A 25170-nucleotide genomic window follows, 5' to 3' on the forward strand; every position below is an offset into this window, starting at 1 on the left:
TTATACTAAATATTAGTATTTCATTTAGGTAACACAGTGGTAATTCTATGAAATAGGAAGCTGGTTTTGAGTTTTAAAGCTATTATTTCATAAACTTTTCTAAGGCTCAAATCTATTTAAACCAGGACTGTCTCTTTGCAGATTTTGTAAGAGTTTTTACCAAAAGTAAACATATTTGAGTAAATTCATAACAAGATTTTGCTTATTAAATCAGAAAACTCAAAAGCAGAACATAAAAGAAGCAAGATGTGGCTGATAAAAAGTGCAAAAATTATTTCAGCAATTTTATTGAGCAATTAACTAGCTCCCAGACACTAGAAAAAGCCCTTTACATAAATCTTTCATTTAATTTTTATCCTGAGAATAAAGTACAGTTAATCATATTTTACAGCTATTTATAAAACATGATGCCTTTAATAGCAACTGTTACTTATTCCTCATAATCATACTATGAATAAGTTACTATCACTTCAAGAGGAATCTAAGACACTGAAACAGGTCCAATGCCCTGCAATTATTGCTCTCCAAAAGAAAGACTTTGAGACAACATTTTACATGATTTTCAACCTTTTCATAATTTCCATGAAAGTGAAAATGATCACAGAGATCAAATCCTGGTGACCATATAGATCCCTGTAATTGCTCTTCTTATTGAATTTAGTGACAATTCAATTTCTGGTCCTAATTCTCAAATGACTTACTCTGTTTTTTTCCTTAACTCTGATGAGTGTATGACACTATCTAAAAATTAGTAAACAAGCAAGAAAGTACATATTTGCATGCTTCAATTCTAGTGATTCCCATGGAAATATACTAATTAGGGGTAGAGTCATCCTCAGATCAAGGGCCTGAGCTCCATGTTCACATCACCTGATGTTGAATCCTAGTCTTGCTGCCTCTTCTATAAGACCTTGGAAGTCATTTACTTTGCTAAACTCCAGTCTTAATATATCTACATGATAGAGCTCTTGTAAGGATTAAAAGAGTTAATCTATGCAAAGAATTTAGAATGGTGCTTAGCCCAAGCAGGTTCTCAATAATTCTTAATGAGCACTGTGCAAATAGTACAGCATATCAATAAATGTGCCCAGCCTCTGCCCTCAAAGATGTTAGGAAATATTGACTTACAAAACAATGTTTTAAAACAAAATTTAAGTGCTTCAAAAGACACCATGGAGAAAATGAATAAAAATGGATAATACACACACTTGGAGAAATATTTTATGTCAGATATCTAATAAATACCTTATATTCAGAATATGTAAAGAACACTTGCGGTCCAATAATAAGAAGAAAAAATAGCTCAATTTAAAAATTGGCAAAAGATATAGACAGACATTTCACTGAAGAATGCCTAATAAGAATGTAAAACTAATGCTCAACATTAGTCATTAGGGAAATGCATATTTAAACCACAATGAGACACCTCTCCACTAGGATCATTACAATAAAAAGACAGACAATAAAAAATGTTGTCAAGGATGCAAAGAAGCTAGAACCTTCATGCATTGCTGGTGAGAATATAAAATGTTACTGTCTCTTTGTGAAACAGTTTCTCAAAAAGTTAAACCCACACTTAATGTACAATCTGGAAATTCCACTCTAAGATATCAACTCAAGAGAAATAAAAGCATATATCCACCAAAGATTAAATGTGAATATTCACAATAGCATTATTCTTAATAGCCCAAAATGGAAATAGATGTCCATCAATTTGTGAAGAGATAACAAAATGTGGTAGATTTCTACAAGGGGATACTATACAGCAACAAGAAGGAACAGACTTTTGATACAAGCTACAATACAAATAGGCATCAAAAATGCTAGTTGAAAGAAGACAGAAGGGAAAGACTTCATATTGTATGATTCCTTGTACATGAAATGCAGCAAGAAGTTAAATCTATAGAGACGGAAACAGATCATTCTGGGGCTAGAAGTGGGATCAAAAATTGATAGAAAATGGGGCAAAGGACCTTTTTGGAATTATGGAAGTACTCTAAACTGAATCAGCACAATCCAGTTTAGAATACTTCCATAATTCCATATAGTTGCACAACTCTGCAATTTACCAAAAATCATTGAATTGTACACTGACAATGGGTGAATTTCACAGGATGTAAATTATACCATTAAAAAGCTGTAAAAATGTAATAAACAAATCATACATAGCATATGTATATGAAAGACATACATATATTATATATTGAGGCCTACCATCTAACAATGTCAGGATTTTTACACAAGATGGTCCTGATGGGAATCTTTACAAAGGAGCAAGAATCAGCAGCTAAAATGAAAAAAAAAAAAGGAATCTAAGCAAGGAGGCAGTGCGAGCATTGGCATGAGTGCAAAAAATTGATGAGCTAAGAAGCTTGGAGAAGGAGGCTGTGGAATGAACAGAAACAGATCACCAGGACCTGAGATGTATTGCTGCCTCCTGTGACTTTGCGTCTCGGGCTGTTAGGTAAATAGAGGGATAGAGAAAACTCATTTTTTTCCTTTAATTATATTCCACTTTAAAGTAAATATATTATCAAAAATTATTAAATGGATTCACCTTCAGATGACCCCATGCTAGTTTTGTACTGCCCTGCTGACGGTACTGAGGACCTGAAGGCACGTTTGCAGCCAAGATACTTTCAACATCATGGCCACAGCACTTCATCTTCACTTTTATGACTTTATTTTCTGGGTTTCAGGAATTACCCAATAACAATGGCCCTATTAACATATTAAAAGGCAAGTATGTTCGTATGGCAGGATTCCTTTTTTCTTTTTAATAGGAATTTATAAATTCTTGATTACACTTTTTCTTTTTGTTTTCTTTTTTTGTAATTGACAAATAATAATTGTATCCGTTTGTGGGGTACAATGAAATATTTTTATATGTGGTCTTTCAAATAGCACTTTCGTGCTGCATGTATTACCTGGAGTAACAATTCAAAATTATTTAGATGTGAGCTAAAAATAACACGCAGAGCAGAGACCTTGAGCACATTTTCCCAGCCCTAAGCTGCCCTGCAATGTTTCAGTCATTATTATTTTACTAAAGACCTTATTAGAGTTGGCAGTTCACCAAGAACCTTGGAGAATATTTGTCTTTATTGTCGTTGTTAACTGTGCATCTAGTTCACTAGAATCTATCTTTCAAATAAATATGGCCCACTTAATGCAGTGGATTCTTATCGGAAACATGTTTAAATTAGATCATGTAGAAAATTTACTGCCTTCTTTTTAATAAGATCTAAGTACTTTTGAAAAGGCATGTGGTAACTGAAACATTTTTTTCAATCCATTATGATACAATAAACAAGTCTTGAGCATCATTGGTGTGTCACCTATCAAGCAGTGGATTAGGTGCCAGTATGGCAAATAAAAAAGATCTACAAGACTTGATCAATCGGTCCGTTTCACTCCTGGAGTCTGAATGGAGTGGAAGGGGTTAGGAGATTAAAAGACTCACGCTAAACTCTACCAAAATACAATAAGATATTCAGTGCTATAGATCCAGATCTTAAACTGTCACAGAGTGTACCATACAAGAAGGATGACTTCTGCTTAGAGTGGATCAATGAAGGCACCTAGGGATACATGCTGTTTGAGTTGGGCTTTGAGAAATTAAGTCACTTGGTGTGGGAAATACAAGCAGAACACACATGTATTAGGCTGTTCTTGCATTGCTATCAAAAACACCTGATATGGGGTAAATTATAAAGAAAAGAAGATTATTTGGTTTATGGTTCTTCAGGCCATAGAGAAAGCATGGTGCCAGCATCTGCTCAGCTTCTAGGGCGGCCTCAGGAAGCTTACAATCATGGCAGAAGGTAAAAGGGGAGTAGGCCAATCACATGGTAAAAGCAGGAGCAAGGGAGAGAGAGTGGTGGAGAAGGTGCCACACACTTTTAAACTTCCAGATCTCATGAACTCAGAGTGAGAGCTCACTTATCACCAAGGGGGTGGACCAAGACATTCATGAGGGACCTACCATCATGAGTCAAACACCTCCCTCCAAGTCCCACCTCCAATACTAGGGGTTACAATTCAACATGAGATTTGAGTGGGGTTAAATATATAAACTACATCAGTCTGAGGAAAGTGGCTCAGGACTGTAATCCCAGCACTTTGGAAGGCCAAGGCAGGTGGATCACAAGGTCAGGAGTTCGAGACCAGCCTGGCCAACATGGTGAAACCTTGTCTAAGGTTAAACCTTGTCTAAAAATACAAAAATTAGTCGGGCATGGTAACATATGCCTGTAGTTCCAGCTACTTGGGAGGCTGAGGCAGGAGAATCACTTGAACCTGGGAGGCAGAGGTTGTAGTGAGCTGAGATCGCACCACTGCACTCAAGCCTGAGCGACAAAGAAAGATTCTATCTCAAAAAAAAAACCACAAAAACTATATAAATACATGTTTGCAGTCACTAATGTTTGGCAGAAAAGTCTGGGCCAAGGAGTGACAATAGTTTACCTTCCCTAAAACTGCTTGTGCACCCTCCATGGGGCCAATACATGTATCAGACATTTGTAAGTCTCACCCACTTCCCGTGGCACTCACCTTTATGTGCACACTCTCAGCTTCTTATTGCACGCATTGGGCTCTGTCTGGAGCCTCAGGACATATTAGGCCTGCAAGCAGAGCAACCCGCAAGTGTCAAGTCTTAATACCAGAAACAGCCTTCCACCCTGAGCTGCATTCCACATGGCCTCAGGGGTCTCTGGAGGATTGAGACTGGGTTATCCACAGTGATAACCTGTTTGTTAAAGACTTTTTTTTTTTTTTCTGAGACGAAGTCTTGCTCTGTAGCCCACAAGCTGGAGTGCCGTGGCATGATCTCTGCTCACTGCAACCTTTGCCTCTCAAGTTCAAGCAATTCTCCTGCCTCAGCCTTTCAAGTAGCTGGGATTACAGGCACCCACCACCATGCCCGGCAATTTTTGTATTTTTAATAGAGACAGGGTTTCACCATGTTGGCCAGGTTGGTCTTGAACTCCTGACCTCAGGTGATCTACCTGACTCTGCCTCCCAAAGTGCTGGGATTACAGATGTGAACTACTGTGCCCGGCCAATTAATGAAAGATTTATATTGACTCCTCTTTTCTGTCACATTTCTCCACTTGCCTTCTAGTGCTTTCTGTGTTTACCTCCTATTCAAGTTACATATCACTGTGTAACAAATTACTCCAAAACACAGTGGCTTAAAACAATAATCATTTTATTTTGTTCACAATTTTGTAGATGCAGAATTCAAGCGGGACTCCACGGGGTGACTCTTCTGTTCTGTGTTGACTGAGGTAAGTTGGTAGTGTAGTCAGCTGGTGAATTGGCTGGTCTATAGGTTCCAACATGGTTTTACTTGCATGTCTGATGACTTGGCAGGGATGGCTGGAAGGCTGGCACTGGCAACTACGTGGTCTCAGGGGAGTGAGACTTTTGTCCTGTTGTTCTAGGGCTCCCAGAGGGAGTGCCTCAAGGTCTGCTAGTGGAAGTTGCCCTTATTTTAAGGTCTGGGTCCAGAAGACTACACAGATTTACATTGCAGCATCAAGGCAGAAAATGGCCTGGTTCATGGGGAAGGAAGGTAGACCCTACCTAAGAGAGAGAGAAGTAATAAAGAGTCAAGAATCACACTGCCACGTATGCACCTATGCAACAACCTTGCATGATTTTCACATGTACCCCAAAACCTAAAATGCAATAAAAAAAAAAAAAGATCGACTTCGAAGGCATCGCAACCCAAAATATGACCTAAAGATTATGCATTGCAATGAAGTATCACATCTGAGAGTTCCCCATTCACATAATGGTCACACACTAGCTCATTTGGAAGCATGTGGGCAGGCATGGAAATGGAATTCCAGACCTCCCAGAAAAGTGATGCTGAGTGGGGAAGATCCACTTCCAGAAATCACACCAACTGTCCTGAGAAAAACATGCACACTTATGTCCATACACGTCTCAACCAGGTACGAGGCCTGTCCTGAGGTCACTTCTCTATAAGGCTACTTACTGGTGGCTCTAAGAAACACAATTCCCAGTCCTATCTCAACTCTGAAGCTGACACCATCATCTCATTTGCAGTGAAAGAATTTGGCTCCACTTGTGTACTGATGCGGACAATCTGGGATGTGTGGAAATGAATATGAGTTCAGGCACATGTGTGCAAGGCTTGTCTAGGCAAAGCTCAGCTGAGTGTGGTTGTTTAGGATGTGCAGTCATATTTTAACTTAATTTTTCTCTAATTTTATCTCGATTTATGGTGCTTTTACATGAAGAAATACCATTCACACAAAGGGACTTTATGGGTGGCAGAGACCCTCATAATGGGGTATTGTTTATGTCATCTAAGTAGCAATTGTCAATATTTTCATACTCATTTCCTAAGGACCCTGGCTATTTGCTGAATAATTGACTTTAGCAAGAAATAAATCTTACGCGATGTAGCTTCTCCCAATGGATATATTGCAGTAATAATCCTTCTGCTACCTACTTCACATGGATGTGGATTAAATGGAGTGAGAGATATACAAGTGGTGTGAAACCAGAAATGCACCAAAGTGTTGGTTGTATGTCTAACTCCTTGAAAGCAAAGATCATTGCTATGCTTGGGTCATACCACACATGTGATAATTATTTGTTGAAATGAATAAAAGCATTGTCATTCATTCTGCAAACAAGTAATAGTAATTTATAAAATTACACAGAAAAGCTTTTATCTCACAAAAGTAGAACTAGTAAGTAATGAGAACCAGTGGTAACCTCTAGCAAGAAGTGTTATGAATTGTCCCAAACTCACGAGTTCAAATAAATGACATCATATGCAACTTTGAAAATACAAAGAATCCTTGCCTTCTGCATTCCTAAGAAAAAAAATTTCGGTTGCATTGGAAATGGGAAATAGTGAGGAGAGAGAATTTTTCTGTGAACCAGGTGGATTATTTTGCAGCTCTTAGGAAATATTGTAACCAGCTACCATGAAAGCCTCTGGCTGAGATGTTTAAAGGTGAGCAGTCCCAGCCTGCAACCAGGCAGTCTGGGGGAGGGGTGAATTGCTGTGCAAAAGAACAGGGAGTCATGTGGTCCAACTGTAAAATAGAAAAATTGCATGTAATTATTTTACCAGCAGAGTGTGATGATGTGAAAGGAAGAGCTAATGATGATGCACTCAGCTTGTTAGAAGCTTTTCCTTCTGGGGAGCTCAAGGTTACAAGAAGTCCTGCTCACTGGATTTTTTTTCTTTCCTTCTTCTGGGTGTATAATGCTACAATAAACCCTGCACAGAGTGGGTTAATGTTGCAAAGATGTTTTTAAATAATTTCTGTGACTAAAGCCGGAGATACAAGCCTGGCAATAATTCTCCCTGACTTCAAGCATCCTGTATTGATTGATTAATTATTCCATCAATGAACTAACAGGTATTGACCTTATCTAGTTGAGTAGCATTTAGCCAAAAGTCAGTAATCTGCATCGATCACTTAATGGAACATCAAAGCTCAGCATTCTGACGGGTTTATGTCATTCAGCAAAAATCTGTCTATGTTTTGCTGATACCTTGACCTTTTGTATCAAGCAGTCTTTACAGAAAACGAAAAGCAATGACAAAATCAAATCTTGAAAATAATGCTTTGTTATGTACAAGGAAGTTCTTCTTGGACTATTGCAAATAGCTTCTGCTAAGATCTCATTGAGGAATTTCTTTGCCATCTGAAAAGCTGTTTTCTGCATGCTTGTGATATATGATATTTTGATGAAGAGTGAAATTATCAAAACAATGAGTACTGGGATAATTAACACTTAAAGAGCAGAGTTTCACAGAGGCAACATGGAACAAGTGACATTCTTTAGGGAACGGTAGATGTAAACAGAATTTGAGCCAATGATTCAGAATGGGAAAGATGCTATCAATCCTTGCCCATTGTGAGTACCAGAATCCTGATTCTAATGTTCACGCAAAATCTGCTGATCCTAATACCTGTATATGCACCTCAACAACTGGAAGAATTTGTTATGAAAACAGTATAAAGATCTATTGACAATTTCTAAGGTCAGTTTTACAAAAATATTTTACATTTTAATATATTTATGTATAGCGAATATGAAAAAACACACAGTCGATATTTACTAGGATTTTTCATTTCTTCTTTGTTCAGGGATTGATGATGAAATCTTTAACAAGCATGGCTCCAGAAATGACCTCTGGAGTGACGCCTCTGGGATCTTCTTCTGTGATTCCAATACTGTTGCTGTTCCACAAGTTTTGGCTGCATAATAAGGATGCCCACTTCTTGCTTCGGAACTCTTACTTTTAAGTTTTAATTATTGCTCATGCATTGACTAAAAGCACAGGAACTAAGTATTGAGGCTCTTTAAACTATCTTTTAGGAAGATGCTGCTCCCTTCCAACATGTTAAGATGGTGGTTCCGCCCATGCAGTACTGTACCACAATGCTGTGAGCTCTCTCTACATCTCTGCTTGTAGAAGCTGTTTTAGGGCAAAAGAATCTACCTCCTAATACCTGCCATAGTGGTCAGTGGTAGGCCTAAGGAGGTTAAAGCTCTTTCAGTGGGAAGCAGCTATTTCTGCTTGGAGTCTTACTTAAAAACGCTTCTCACAATTGTCCAGCACCACTTTGATCCACCATTTGCAGTGCCCAGAATGTCTTATTGCTCCACGTTTGAAGAAAAGTAACTCACTGTAGCTCCTCCACAGTTTAGTAGGTTTGGTTTATGTCTATGACTTGTTTAATAATTAAAATTAAATTTTTCCTTTAGTAACAATATTTTTCAATATATGCTGAATATTTTCTACAACCAATCTGATAATTACTGTCTATAATAAAAATGATAAACAGATTTCAGCCTGAGTTCTAAGCATTCTGCTCATATTTATTAGCTCTGTGGTCCTGGGTAAGTCACATGACATCAGTTTCATTATTTGCAAAATATGGGTGTTGGCCTAGGATAAATTTCAGTTCCATTTTATTACTTACAAGTCATTAAGCTTGATTCAATATTTATGTCTAATTTATTTCAGAATACGTGAATAGAGAAGCTCACAAAAATTAAAATAATATGCTAGAGTAGCTTGTCTTCTAAGCTAAAATGAAATCAGAAAAGGCATGAAAAAGGAAAGATACTCTGCACCAACTTTAAATGACCATATAAAATGACTGAATTGATTACTAAATAGTGTTTAGCCCCTTCTCAACTGAAATTTGGTTTTATTAAGAATTTGATAGGCACAAATCACGTAATGTCAAAATTACGGAGAAAAAGCAAAGCAACAAAAAAGGGAGAAAGGAAGGAAGGGACAGAGGGAGGAAAGGAGGAAGGGGAAAAGAGGAAGGGAGGAGGGTGGAAGGAAAGGGAGAAGGCTGTAAACCACTTAGGATCTTTGAGGAAGGAAGGTGAACACAGACTTTCACCTTGGCCATGTGTTCCTTTTGTGTTTCATTAGCTATGGCTGACTTCAGAGAATTAATAAAAATCTTAAGTGAATTATTTTCACATTAGTGTTATTTTCCCTTTAAATATGAAGTGATTAAATTAAATCAAGGTGGCTAGAAAAATATACATCTTTCACTGTGATTTTGTAGCATGTATGATGTCTTTTGTCTAATAACGGTTCTCAGCTTTGACTGAGGCATACATATTAATACTGAGGGTTGACTGACATTTTAGTTATGCGTTTGGATTTTGTTTTCATTTTGTATAAACTGTCTAATTTTGTCTCCTTATGTATTTTGTTTCACAATATAAACTAGTCAATTGAATTTACATTAATATTTATTTTTATAATACGCTTAGAGTCTGTATGCTATGGAGAAGGTACATCATTCACCTGGAAAAGTAAAAATGATGTGTACTTTTCTAAAAACACTAACCTCGAATCTCATATAATTTGAAGAGTAACACATATCCTCTTGGTAAAACAAGTTAGCCAAACAAACTGCCGTGCAAGTGGTCAAATCTTGTTCCAGGCAGCTTAGGAAACGAGTATACAAAATATTAGTTGGTTTCACTAAACTAAGCAAACTTATGTTAATTATTAAATCTGTAGAATGCAAAGTCATTGAAGAGAATGAGCAGTTAGGAAGATAAATATATGAAGTTTAATTAATAAGGTACAAACTTTGACTAAACGATAAGAAGCGTTACTTTACTGCAATTCCAGGGTTCCCAAATGTGTTTGATCTGGGGACACTATAACACCCTTAATAAAATCTTTGATTTATGTAGTTTTCATTTAAAATTGAAGCTGAGACATTCAAAATTAATACTGTGACATGGAAAAATATTTGCACATTATTTCATTTTGAAATGACAACACTTAACAGGTAACCGAAATAACAGTTTTAAAAAAAATAAACACTTTTTTTAAAAACAATGAGAAGAATGGCACCGTTATTCATTTTTTGATTTTTCATTTTTCAAATTCCCTTAATATGTCTTAATAGAAATAGCTATATTCTCACACCTGCATCTATGTTTAACCTATTGCAATATGTTGTTTAGATGGAGATAAATGAAAAAAAATCAGACCTCAAACAGATTTGTAGGTGGAAAAGAGAGGAGCATTTTAATGTATTTTTCAGAAAATGTGGATATTCTTTTTAGTAGTTCAGCAGAACTCAGTAAGTGGTTTTCTAAAGAGTAGTTGCAATGTGAAATCTATAGCTGTATCAATGAACTTTTTGCACTCTGTTACATTAAGATTATTTTTTTCATCTTGAATTTTGTGTGATAATTTTACCTATAGGTAATTTTTTAAATAGAATTTATTTTTTAGAGCACTTCTGGGTTCACAACAAAATTGAGATGAAAGTATAATGCATGGTTCCCATGTGCTCCCTGTCCCCACACAGTTGCCCCAACTATCAAAATCACATCAGAGTGGCATATTTGCTACACCTGATGAATCTGTTTTCATGTATCATTACCATCAAGTCCAAAGTTTGCATTATGGCATACTCTTGGTGTTGTGTATTCTATGGATTTGGACAGGTGTATTATAGCATGTATCTAAAATTATAATATCATACAGAATAGTTTCAGTATCCTAAAAATCCTCTAAACTGTGCATATTAGCTCTTCTTCCCTCCTAACCTCTGGCAAGTGATCTTTTTATTGTTTCTCTAGTTTACCTCTTCCAGAATGTCATATAATCAGAATCAGACATACAGAGTAGCCTTTTCACCTTGGCGTCTTTCACTTAGTAATATGCAGCGCAAGCATTTTATGCAAACTTCACACTTTACCATGCAGAACACTAAAAAGATACCCACTAAATGGTCAAGGTACAATAAAATTAATAATGTTATACTTTATCATGTGTATGTGGAAATGGAAGTGTTTAAAGCTGTTAGCGCACGGCAGTGTAAAATACACTGTCAGTGATATAATTTCATGCCACTGTTCTGATGTGTGCTAATGGGTCATCAGTTTAATCCACCTTAATTGAAAGGCAAATAATGTTTTAGTGTTGTTATATAGAGAGTTTTGAGATTTGGACTCCCTAGAGGAGTCTTAAAGACTCCCAGAGTTTCATGAACCATTTTTTAAAAATTATCACTACCATATGTTTTACCTATTGATCACACAAGTCTTGAGGAATTGCTGAAATATTTAAACCCTAATTCTAGACAAATTTGCTACACACGCAAAAAATGTGCATACAGTTTTAGGGGTTCATGGACAACCAGAAGGCTGGCTGTGTACATCTGGAACATAGTTAATGAACCTTGCTTAAAAGTCATGACTTTTAATAGGCAACCATGTAGAATTTTCTACCACAAAACTCTGAGCAACCTTAAAGTTTAAGTGCCTATTTTCAAATATAAGATTTGGTGTTCAGAAATCATGCATGCTATATATAGTATCATAAATAATTAAGGAAAACATGTAAATAATAATAAATAGATAATTTAAAACCAAGGTTTACAAATATGATTGTTAAAAGCCTCTAGTCCCATCCCTTTCATTAGTTCCCTACTTAGAAAGCTAAAATAAATTATTTATTAAGATTGTTTAAATTTAAATGTATTTATTAACCTTAAATTAAATGCACTGGTTGAATGTTCATTTTCTAGTGATTTCCGTTTTATCCCCCAACCACACTCACAGACAAGAGGCATGAGAAAGACAGTCTACATTCAATCATATTGCTGCCAGTAGATGAACTCAGGAGATTATCCTGTTTAATACTTAGCCTAAATAACACGTTTCAAACGTGTACACAGAAGAGTAGTCAGGCTGATGCTGTGTGCCTGGACTCTGAAATTGTAGACCATTATTGGTATCTTACCTTTTTTAAAAGTATCAGTTTGGCACCATTTTTACTCATAAAAACAGACACCCAGACTCACACCTTAATAGATACATTATCTGGGAAAAGTGAAAGTAGCCTTTTAGTACCTTGTTGCACATAAACTGGGCTTTATGTATAGAAAGTTACTTTACACGGATAATAAACCAAACATAAAACGGTTATTTCTGGCAGCTAATTTACCTTTATAGTTTATAGAGATGCCTTCTTTATAATGTACTTTCAGATTCTACTTTCCCTGAGTTCAGTAATCAGTGTCAATTACTGCTGGTTTCCATAGAAACAAGATAACTAAAATCTTCAGTCATGGGCCAGTTTTACAAATAATGTAGACTTTGGAATGACTATACCAATGACCTAATCCTTGAAGCAGGTGCCAATAAATTTAACCCCTTCAAATGATGTTTAAAATTCTGTGCATAGTTTTTGCTAATAATAGATCTATATATTTAAACACAGTGATCTATAGTTCAGACACTAAGAGGGGATTAATCCACCCTCCCATGAAGGGATATCAAATGAATTGTATCATTTGGAAGCAGCTGTTGAGCAGTCACAAAACCTGAGTTGTTAGTATCCTGACTACAGTTCATCAGGAGCTTATTGTTCTTCCCAACGTTCAGACAAGCTCAGATTTTTCTTGAAAAACAAAAATTGTCGTTTAGAAGGACTTTCTGCACTACTCCAAAAATTAAGAAAAGAGAAACACTAATACAGCTAAATTAATATTGTTAACTACATGGCTTTAAAATACATTCATATTATCCACTGGTGATGCCAATTGTATAAGTAATCGCTTATTATGTTGTTTTAAAACTGCCTGTATTTTTAATATAAATTTAGTGTGTGAAACTCCTTCAATATGTATTTTCTTCATGTATGCTATGGTTGTACATGGATAAGGTGTTCACATTCCATTTATAGTACTTACTAATTAATTTCACAATTAAAATATAATTACAAAGAAAATGCAAATCAGAGTTCTTTCACTTAACCTGTCTCATTAGAGCTGGGATCTTTTTTTTTTTCCAGCACTATAACTTTCTTTAAAACATTTTCCAGCTTCCAATTTGTTTTGTTGGCATTGTTTCACATTGTGCAGATTATTGCTACGTTATTAGATTTTCATATTCTCTCTCACAATAATATGAGCTAGCAGTAGAGCACCAAACTTCATCTCGAATTGTTCGAGGAATTGTGAAATGATATATCATCTGGTCTTGAGATACACTAGAAAGGTGGAATAGCTTTAGTTTTTTGACTCGGAACTCCATATACATTTTAACATGAGTAACGGTAAAGCATCATATTTCTTCTCTCTTCTTAAGGACGTGGTGTCACCTCTCCCATTTTGGAATCAAACCTGCTGGGGGGTCCTCTGATACATGATGGCACCTCGCTTTATGTTGCAGGATATAATTTCCAGGCATCAAAGGTGCTTTATCTGTGACACTAAAGTTAAACCAAACCTCACTTACTCTTAGAGCAGATCATGTCTCTGTTCATAGGTTTGGTTTCAAGTAAAATGTTTGCATCGCTGTCATGTGCCTCGGTGAGGTTATTTGTCCCACATTTGTTAATGTCACGAGTTTGCCATAGATTGAGCTCACTGTTATCTAGCATTTCAAAAGCAAGTTTAAGAAAAAAACCTCAGCAGGGCCCAGCTGAAATATTTTCTTTCAATACAGTCAAGCTGCAGGCATAAAACACAATAGTAAAATATACAATGGAACAAAGTAAAAGGCCTTTACAACAGATCTTCGTTATGCTACTGCAAGTATTTCATAACATCAGCTACTGTTTTTCTCAATCGACATCATACAGGTCTCAGTTAATGAAAAGAGACATGGAGCATATTGCATCAAATAGATGCTGGACAGGAAACAGAAAATGGATGGTGAATCCAGGCCCCCTAGCTAAAGCAGTCAAACCTCTGAATAGCTAAAGGACTAATGTGTTTTAGCTGTTCTCCCTTCCAGCCATAAACCTGAGAGCAATATTGAAAGTGTTTTCTTTTTCAGGCTGCTCACCAACCCCCTACCTACTCCATCCCATCGTGAAAGCCAGTCAGCGAGGATCAAAAACATTTCCTTTTAAATGAATCATGGCAATCCAATAAAGATGCAACACACAGATTATGTTCAAATCAATGACAGAACCAAAGCCAGTATCAGCAGGCCTCAAGGAACAAAAATTGTTCACGGTTGGGGGGTGTCCATCTAATAATGAGCTCTGGGGCTAAACACAGAGCACATGCTATGTTCTGGGCAAAATCCCTCAAGCTTCTGCTATCCTGGCTTCTTTAAGTAACTTTGGGGTGTTGTAGTATTGTCCTCATTCATACCCTCCCCACATGGGCCATGATGGCTTAGCTTAGCTTTCTGAAGGGGGTCTCCAACAACATAGTTATATTTAGGAAACACAGGCAGACAACTGTAATGCCAGTATCTGGAAATAAATGATAAAATAAATAAGGGACAGAACTGATTTAGAAGAATCAATTCCTATGCATGACCGTTTGGAACCCTGACAAATGAACACAGAGATTTTTAAGTGTTCTGAGCACTTGCCAACAACTACCTGTCAGTTGTTTCTATATACTGTTCATTTCAAATATTGGAAGAGGAAAGAGATACTTTTCTGTCTGAAAGGCAAAAGGATAAACATAATTGTTGTTTTTTACTACTACGTATCTACCGCGCTTTTTCATTCTGTTAAGGTATATAATGGCACCTGAAGACCTCTTTGATACCCTTATCCATCTTTCCTCTGGCACTTGCTATTATTCTTCTTATAATGCTGAGAGCTAACTTTCCTAGTGGCACAGCAAGGATACAAATGATGATGCATATGCTAAGGCAAGAATGAAAGAAAAAAAAAAGATCAACCATCAATCAGTAGGATCACAGAATACGTTTCAGAAGACCCAGGTTTTTATGCCAGAGTCACACTAACTAGCTTTAAGACTTCAGACAAATCATTCATCCTACACGAGTGTTAGTTTCTTCAGCAGCAGCCTCTTTTCAGTTCTGAATTTCTATTTTCAAATCTAAGAGTATGCTTCCAATTAAGAGAAAAGCAATTGCGAGTCTCTCACCATTAATCAAAAGAAAGTTTACGGCCCTCAGACCCTTTCAAGAGCATTTCATGTGCTATACAAAGATTTGACAACAGTTGATCTACCACAGGCTATTTTTCCTCTTTCATATTAAAGAAATTATATGAATATGAGTCACCTTATTTAATCCATTACCTGCTAATAGCCTCCTTTATGATTAGCCCAAAGGTCAAAAATAATAACCAATAATCGGCTGCTTATTAGAAAACTGTCTGCTTCTGAAGACACTCCTACTTCCTCTCAATTCAACGGGCCATTGTATTTCATGCTCATATTCCCAGGGTTGACTGATCTCTCTGAGGAGTCACAGCATATGGTGCAGTTATTCTCTCTGGGAGGATAGAACCAATTTACTCCAAATAGAAAGGACTTATCAGATCTAGACAGATCTTTAAAACACCTGTAAGATAATTTGGATTCACAGCAGTAATAAAATAGCAAACAAATTTTCCTTCTCTAGAAAATGATAAATTACTATGCTTCATTGAGCAGACTTTTCCTTATCTGATTTGTTTTAAAAATGATAAATAGGTCTCCATAAATCTGAAGGAAACCCAGGAGTTACCATCTACCTAATTGAATCAGAGCTTATATGATTCAAAGAGATAAGAACACATTAAACAAATGAAGATATTTTATATTGTAAAAGAGGATATAAAATTCACCTTTCAGGGATACAGGCTAAAGCATGAATACTCAAAGGTAAAGTATCAAAATTGAAGTATAATTAGTGATAACTGTCTCCATTCATGAATAAAACCCTGCTTGAAATCTCAGTTTTACATTTGTAAATATTCTGGCCAGTTTTATTATGATTTCCTTGTACATTTATTTATTGAATACCTAGTTCCTTGCAGTTTTTAATAATATGTTGTGTCACAAACTTTTCTTTCTGTTTATATGACCTTAGTGTGACCCGTTATCAAGTATGAAGCGTTCCATGATTTTTATTTTCACCTTTTTAGGAGAAAAGTCCTCCTTAAACTACACATTTCTTTCCAGTTCTTGCCGTCGCATTTAGCTGGCTTCCTCTCACATTTTGCTCTCCTCTTGGACTCTGCTGTCTTTCACCTTCTGGCTGCACTCAGAGACCCCTGACTTCACTTCCTCTTAAATCTTCATTATTGCTTCTTGTTGTTGCTGTTTTTCTACGTTCTCTTCAATTCTTTTCAATGAGAGTACACTAGCTTCTTCTCTGAACATTTCTCGATAAACATTGGGCTTTGGGATTCTTCTCTGGCTGATTATTCCTGCCACGAGGCAGGAGGAAATCCAAAAACTCATGATGACTTAAAGGAGAAGAGTCTGTTTTCCGTAGACAAGCAAAGAGCAAGTTTCCGATAGATTGTGATGAATAATGACATAAATAACATTTTGAATCAGAGATCCTTGATATATAAAAGTGTCTTGATATATAAAACCAAAATCTGTCTTTGGCATGAGACTGACAGATGATTGTTTTATTTCTTAACTAGAGACCTTTCAAAACAAAACAGAATTCCTTCTTCTAAGTTGGCTAAATGGATACCACATAAAATCAAAGAATCATTTTCAGTTTATGGTTATATTCATACATCTCTGCATTTTAGGGAAAGAAGGGTAAGAAAAGAAAAATAATAATGAGGTGAAAAAACATAAATCTGAACAAGCTAAGGCGAGTGTGGTGTCATCAAAATGGATGTTATCTCAGAGGAGCCACAGAAGACATTTGAAAGCGTAAATGAGATCACAACACAAGCCAGCTCAAACTTCTTCAAGGACTTTCTATACTATTTAGAACATAATTGATATGGCCTGGCTGTGTCCCCATTCAAATCTCACCTTGAATTATAATTCCCATGTGTCAAAGGCAGGGCCACATAGAGATAACTGAATCATGGTAACATTTTCCCCCATACTGTTCTCCTGGTAGTGAATAAGTCTCACCAGATCTGATGGTTTCATAAAGGGGAGCTCCCTTACACATACTCTCTTGCCTGTCGCCATGTAAGATGTAACTTTGCTCCTCATTCACCTTCTGCCATGATCGTGGTGCCTCCCCAGCCACGCGGAGCTGTGAGTCAATTAAACCTCTTTTCTTTATAAATTACCCAGTGTCAGGTATGTCTTTATTAGCAGCATGAGAACAGACTAATAAAATAATCCTAGCTGCTTGTTTATGATCTACAAGGCCCTACATTATCTGGTCCTTGCCAGTATATCCAATCTCATACCCTTTCCATCCCATAACCCAAATCCTGTCCCCCAGTGATCCCCTGGAGCTTCACGTGCCTTCTCTCTATTTCTTGAGCAAACTAAATTCGCTTCCATTTTAGCATTGTAGCCTTTCCCATTCCTTTTTCTTGCAATACTCTACCTCCTAATCTACCCAAGGGTCATTACCTCACTTCTGCTGGTACACGACCTCCTCAGGGACACCTTCCTCGATGCTTCTATTACAAATAAAGACAAACTTACCTTAACATCACTCCCTAGACTTTTTTATGTTTTATTTTTTCATAACACTATAGAAAATAGTTTCTAATACAAAATGGATTATCAAAAATTATTTTTTAATAAATGAATGTAACTAACAAGTTTATTTTAAGAGTAATATAAAATAACATATGAAGAGTGCTTAGTAGAGTGCCAGGCATATACGTTTAAAAAAAAGTTATATTCTCTTACTATTAAAACTCACTGTGTCTATATTTTACTGTAAGATTTCCAGCTTCTTCAGAGCAATTGTCATGTTTTTGCTTACTACTCTATCCTTAGCACCTAATATAGTTCCTGACTCATAAGAAGTGTCCACTAAAGTCTTTTCCTTTGAATAGATTAAAGAAAGAACATTATATGCAGGCCACACTTAAAGTAGTTACTAATCAAGCCAATGGTGAAGATCTGAATAATATTCCTAGCTCAATCCCCAAAGGTATGAAATTAAGTAAGCATTTAACTTCCTCTCATTGAATTGTATTGCCAACTATATATAAAACTTGGCACTAAATGCAGTAGAAGAAGCAAAGATAAATAGCTATAGATGCAGCCCTACCAAATTCAAGATAGTGCTAAGAACAACATGCCTGGTATGAAAATGAGAGTACGGTTAGACAAAGCATAATTGTAAATTTGAACAACTTGGAGAATAGTGTATTAATAACAGAATGGAGAAAGGAAAATGAAGCAAGTGAATAATGATCAATAGTGTAAATAAAGAAAAATGAATTATAGCTAATAACTCACATTTAAGTAAGTTTAATTAAGTAAACCATTAATCATGGTTTAATTAAGACAAATCTACAGTTTTAACACTATTTGATGCAGTTATTATCATGTAGCAAGAAAAATAAAACCATACCATTTTCATTACACTATTTTCAACATGAGGTGTATGTAACATGTTCACCAAAATCTTCTAAAAAAATATTTAATAGCAAATTTTCAAATCATAAAAAGATTCAAAAGGAAAATATTTTAAATTTTAAAAATCTAAAGATACAATGTAAGAGACACAAATATAAGAAAAAATCATGATGATTTATTTTAGGGCACCAAGAATCTTCAGGCAGATATCATAACCTACTTAGAGCCAGAGAGAAGAATTTTAAAGTATTTTTAGTATAGTTTATTTTTGAAAGCTTGACAGATAGCGATAACACAATAATGAATTCTAGCTTTCAAAATGTATGTGCTGAACTCTTGAATTTGAAGCAAGCTAAATCTGCAAAATTATTCCATAAGCATGCCCCAAATTTTCCCTTCAACTACAATAAAAACAAATCGCTTTGTGATATTCTTATCAGCCTTCCTTTACCAATTGTGCAAAAGTTTCAAGAAGCCATTACACATGAATAATTTTCTCTAAAAAATAAGAATAATTCCTCATAAAATCAGGATTCATTCACTTTTTAACTGCTTTTATTAAATGTGTCTCTCAGTTTATTACAATAGTTCATTTTCAACTAATTCTCTTTGAATTATCATATTGTTATATTAATTAGGTAAACATAACATAACTTATATATGTGTTCTCTGGACCTAAATTGAAAAGCTTCTTTAATTAGCTTGGAATTGGCATTTTTCTATAGGAAAGCAGCTAAATTGTTGCACCATACTCCCCATCATTCTAGTTTAATGATGAATTAAAGTCATTAATATAAAATATTATTTTATTTTTTAAAAAATGAGGATTGCCTGCTTTTGTTTCTACATAGTTATTTCCTTTCTAGATAACTCTTATACTTAATGTATACTCCTATAACCAATTCTGCCAACAATACATCAGAAAATCTAGAAACAGAAAAAAATTATTCTAGGGAGTATTTATCATGTTTTACACTAACTTTAAAGTATAATCATATAATTCCTTGATCATGATGATCACGATCCTAGTGAGAGAGGCCGCTGTTGGGGCGGGTCTCCAACACTGCTCAGATGAGGAGAGGACATTTCCAGTTTCATGTTCATGGAGGAGTCCACCAGTTAAAACACTTGAAGCCAAAGACACCATTCTCATTTCATAATCTGAATTTTGCCAAGGATTTACTTTATTAAAACAAAAAGAAAAAATGTTTTTAGAGATAAATCATTTTGTACAGAACAAGTTAAGACAACTCCTGTAGACTCACACAAGGACCAAAACTCACATGAGTAAAAATTAAAGATTTACAAATGTGTCAGCAAATGAAAATAACTGGGGTGCCCTAAATAAATGAACTACCTCTTAAACTGACATGACTGATACTTTCGAAAGAAAGGTAGCCCCCAAGTAGGCAAAATAACAGATACTACTTAATTAGCAATTTCTCTTTCACAAGGGTTTTTCTGGCCTTGTAAATAGCGTTATAAAAGAAACAGATTAGATAAAGAAAATATGGTACATATACATCGTGGAATACTATGCAGCCATAAGAGGAATGAGATGATGTCCTTTGCAGGGACATGGCCAAAGCTGGAAGCCATCATCCTCAGCAAACTAACACAGGAACAGAGAACCAAGTACCACATGTTCTCACTCATACATGGGAGCTGAACAGTGATAACACATGGACACAGGGAGGGGATCAACACACACCAGGGCCTGTGGTGGGTTGTGGGCAAGGAGAGGGAGAGCCTTAGGACAAATAGCTAATGCACGTGGGGCTTAAAACCTAGATGATGGGTTGATGAGTGCAGCAAACCACCATGGCACATGTATACCTATGTAACAAACCTGCACATTCTGCACATCTATTCCAGAACTTAAAGTAAAATTTTAAAAAATATTAAATAAATTTAGGGAAAAAAAGAAGCAGATTGAGTATAAATGTTCTATACATTGGCATATATTTTGTGACTCATTAAGGAATTTATATTGCCAGAATATTAAAATGTTTTGTTTAAAGTTCTGTTTGGGATGGGATTACTGCATTTGAGATTATATTATTTCTCAAAGTTTGCTCTAATTGAAGGTAAAAAAAACTCATGAAAATTAATTAACAATGATTTAAATCTCAGAATTTTAAATACAGGAATTATTTTAGTAATGAAGTATAACAAGTATGTTAAATAAGAACGATGGAGAATTGTGAATAAAAGGGAACTCTAGAAAATAATTATCAGTTTCATCTCTCACAAAATCCTCTCCAGTTTTCTTTTAAAAAATTCCTTGATTTCACTAAGAGTACAAGAGTTAGGGAACAGAATCCCTCTTCATCCTCTTTTATAAACTGCATATTTGAACATAGGGTGGGAAAGAGGTCTTGTCTCAGAACACTTTGGTATCATGGTATCTGTCACAATGCGATCTCCAATGAAAGTGAAGTTAGTTACAGTAATAGTTTAGCTTCTCCATTCATGGCAAACAAAAATAAAGAAATAGACAAACAAGGAAAATAATAAACTCTGATTGTGTGTGTGTGTTTGTGTGTGTGTGTAGACACACAGACATTTTCACTCTCAACATGTTGTGACACTCTAGCTTTAACAAGAATTTTTCAGCTCTTTGCCGAGCATTAGAGGTTAAAAGATACTGAGTTTACTGACATCTCAGCTTTGGGGCTGCCACTGAGGTTACTTATTTTCAATTATGTATCAAGTGACAGCAACAATGCTGTGCTGTGAATTAAATAGCTTTGATTCTCGGTTAAGTGTGAATTCAAAGCTTGAATAAAGATATAAACAGCCATAATAGAGACGGAATCCAACAGAGGTCCTGCCAATAACAGGATTTAGTTTAAACAGCCGAGTATGCAACGTGAACTCTCTCCCTTCATTTGATATAGAAAGTAGTGACCATTATAATTAAGAATTAAATGTACCAACACCAGGGGCTACAGGAAAATAAATGGAGATGTCAACAATAACATTTATTATACCCCATAATTATGCATTTATTTGATTGATTTTTATTCCCTGTCTGCATCACCAAAATATATATGCGAAGAGGGCATACACCTTATCTTTCTTACTCATCATGTATTTCTATTCATCATGTATTTCTTATTCATCATGTATTTCTAAGTAGTTAGAAGAATAATGTCTAGCACAGGATAAGCATTTGGTAAATATATGATGGATTAATATAGATTGAAGGATTAATGAATAAATTAATAGAAATAAATGTTTGAATGAATATTGGAATTAATTCTAGAATGGATTAAAGCATAACTGATATATACTTTTTTATTAATTTTTATTTATAATTAATAAATAATTACAGTTATGTATAATTGATAGCGAATTGTACGTATTTACGGGAGAGTGTACTGTCTTAATGCGTGCACACGTTGTATAATGATCATCTGAGGGTATGACGTGGTTTGGCTCTTTCTTCTCACCCAGAGCTCATGTTGAATTTTAATCCCTAGTGCTGAGGGAAGAGGAAGGACCTGGTGGGAGGCGACTGGATCATAGAGGTGGATTTCCCCTTTGCTGTTCGTGTGATAGTGAGTTCTCACAAGATCTCACTAGTGAGACTTGAATGTGTATAGCATTTTCCCCTTCTCTCTCTCTCTCTCTCTCTCTCATCGTCCTGCTCTGACAGGTGAAGATGTTTTTACTTCCCCTTCGCCTTTGGCCATGATCATGTTTCCTGAGGCCTCCCAGCCACACTTCTTGTGCAGCCTGAGGAACTGTGAGTCAATTGAAACTCTTTTCTTCATAAATTCCCCAGTCTCAGGTAGTTCTTCATAGCAGTGTAAGAACGAACTAATACAGGTGATAACAGTCAAAATCTTCTCTTTCAGCTATTCTGAAACATACACAGCATTGGTATTAGCTACAGTCACCCTACTGTGGAATAGAGCACCAGAACTTATTCTTCCCGTCTTACAGTAGCCTTGTACTCACTGACAAATTTTCTCAGTGCCTCCTACCCTCCCTACCTGCCCGGCCTCAGGTAACTGCTATGCCACTATCTGCTCCTGTGAAATCAACTCTTCTAGGTTCCACAGATGAGCGAGCTCATTTGCTGTTTACCTGGCTTATGTCAATTAGCGTAATTCCCACAAGGTTCATTTAATTTTTTTATGTTTCCTAGTTAATGACCAGCTCCAGACACTGATTTTTTTAAATATTATAATCATAACACTTTTTCATTTGTGATTCATTCCCAGAGCAAAAAAAGAGAGAGATTTTACTATGAATAAAAGAGTAAAAACAACTAAAAATGACTAAAACAAATACTCGTTTCACATTAATTGAAAAGTAAGCTAGTGAATGTTCACGTCAGAGATCAGGTGGCGTGGGTAACCATATTCATTTCATGCTACCATAACAAAGTACCATAAGCTATATGGCCTCAAACAACGGACATTTATTCTGGCATAGTTCTGGAGGCTAGAAATGCAAAATCAAGGTGTCAGCAGGGTATTTCCTCCGGAAACTTGAGGGAGAATCTGTTCCATGCCTCTCTCCTAGCTTCTGGTGGCTGCCTACAGCTCTTGGTGTTACCTGGCTGGAGCCTCACACATAATTTCAATCTCTGCCTCTTGCTTTATAAGGACTTCTCTCTGTGCCTCTACGTCTCTGTCCCTCAAATCCTCTCCCCTCTCTCTTGTAGAGACGCCAGTCGTTAGATTTAGTGTCCACCCTAAATCCAGAATGATCTTATCTCAAAATCCTTAACTTAATTATATCTACAAAGACGATTTCCAAATAAGGCCATATTCGCAGAAACCAGGTTAGGAATAAGACATACTCTCTTTGAGAAACACAGTTCAACTTACGACAGTAACTTCAGGGTATTGGCCAAAGGAAGCCAATACTAATCCTTTCCAGAACTATACATTCAGCTTGAGTTCACTTTATTTCCCTGTATTGGTCTCTGAATGGAATGCTCTGACCCCTCTACATATAGGTTCAGAAGTACTCTAATCCCAGAATAATCTGGTTTGGCTCTTCCTTTTCAATTGAATTCCTGCCTGTGAACTCCTGTCATGTGGTCTTCTGGAATAATGACCTCCTGCCTTTTCAGCCCCCAGGTGCTGCTTTCTGCCTGCAGCTAAACAGGTCCTCTTCGCTCTGTGTGTTCTACCACCTCCTTTACTGTGCTGTCTAAATCATGGCAGAGAAATAGATGCTAAGCTTCGCTAACCTATGGCTTTTTACTCTGTCTACCACCTCGGCCTGTGGTTCACCATGGACCACACATTTCATAGCAAGTATATAAACCTATAAACCCTGTTGCCCTGTGTTGTTAGGGGAAACCATCTTGTCTTGTATATTCAACTGTTCAGAAGCAACATCTTACCCAGAAAGCCCTTATGGAGTGCCACGAGGAATCAGGGACCCCATAAATCTGGGACTCAACCAGGGGCTCCAGAGAAGGATCTGACCCCTCCCTTCCCCTCTTCATCCCTCCCCTTCCCTTCCTTTTTTTTTTTTTTTTTTTTGAGACAAAGTCTCTCTCTGTCACCCAGGCTGGAATGCAGTGGTGTGATCTCAGCTGACTGCAACCCCTACTTCCTGGGTTCAAGCAATTCTCCTGCCTCAGCATCCTGAGTAGATGAGATTACAGGAGCCCGCCACTACACGCAGCTAATTTTTGTATTTTTAGTAGAGACAGGGTTTCACCATGTTGGCCAGGTTGGTCCTGAACTCCTGACCTCAGACCTCAGGCGATCCACCTGCCTCGGCCTCCCGAAGTGCTGGAATTACATGCGTGAGCCACCACACCTGGCCAGATCTGATTTTTTCTAATGTTTTCCTAAAACTATCCTGCCTTCTGTCCAGTAATTCTCACTAATAATTTTTACTGCCTTTTTCCTGTGAACATTACAGAAGGATAATATCACATTTTCCCAAAAATGCAGTGAGCATTATTTTATTTCAAGTATAATGTATATAATATTGCTAACCCTGTAGAACTTCTAGGACAATAAAAGTTGCTCTAACATACAGTTCTTGGAGTTTTGTGAGAAATCGTTTTCTTTTTATAGGCACCATGTTTTTTCTAGATATTACATTGAACCAGAGAGAGACCTGGTTTCCATCCCAAGAAAGCCACTTCAAATAAAGCAACACAGGTCATAAATTCATCTGAACTCTAAAAAGGTACAGTTATCATTGCTAGAGAGAACCTAATATTACAAAAAGAAAGTAGAATTGCAGTAGAGATCTGCTAGCTCTACAAAGTAGTAATTAGTGACTGCATATTGACACCTAATGCTGTAACACACATTCTGTCACCAAATTGAAGCAAGGGCCTCTGTGACAGCAGAGATCACAACTGCTGATAGTCTGTCAGACCTCTAAAATTAATAATTTC

This window comes from Aotus nancymaae, unplaced genomic scaffold, assembly GCF_030222135.1.
Source record: "Aotus nancymaae isolate 86718 unplaced genomic scaffold, 86718_ANA_hifiasm-v0.15.2.pri h1tg000014l, whole genome shotgun sequence".
Classification (NCBI taxonomy): domain Eukaryota; kingdom Metazoa; phylum Chordata; class Mammalia; order Primates; family Aotidae; genus Aotus; species Aotus nancymaae.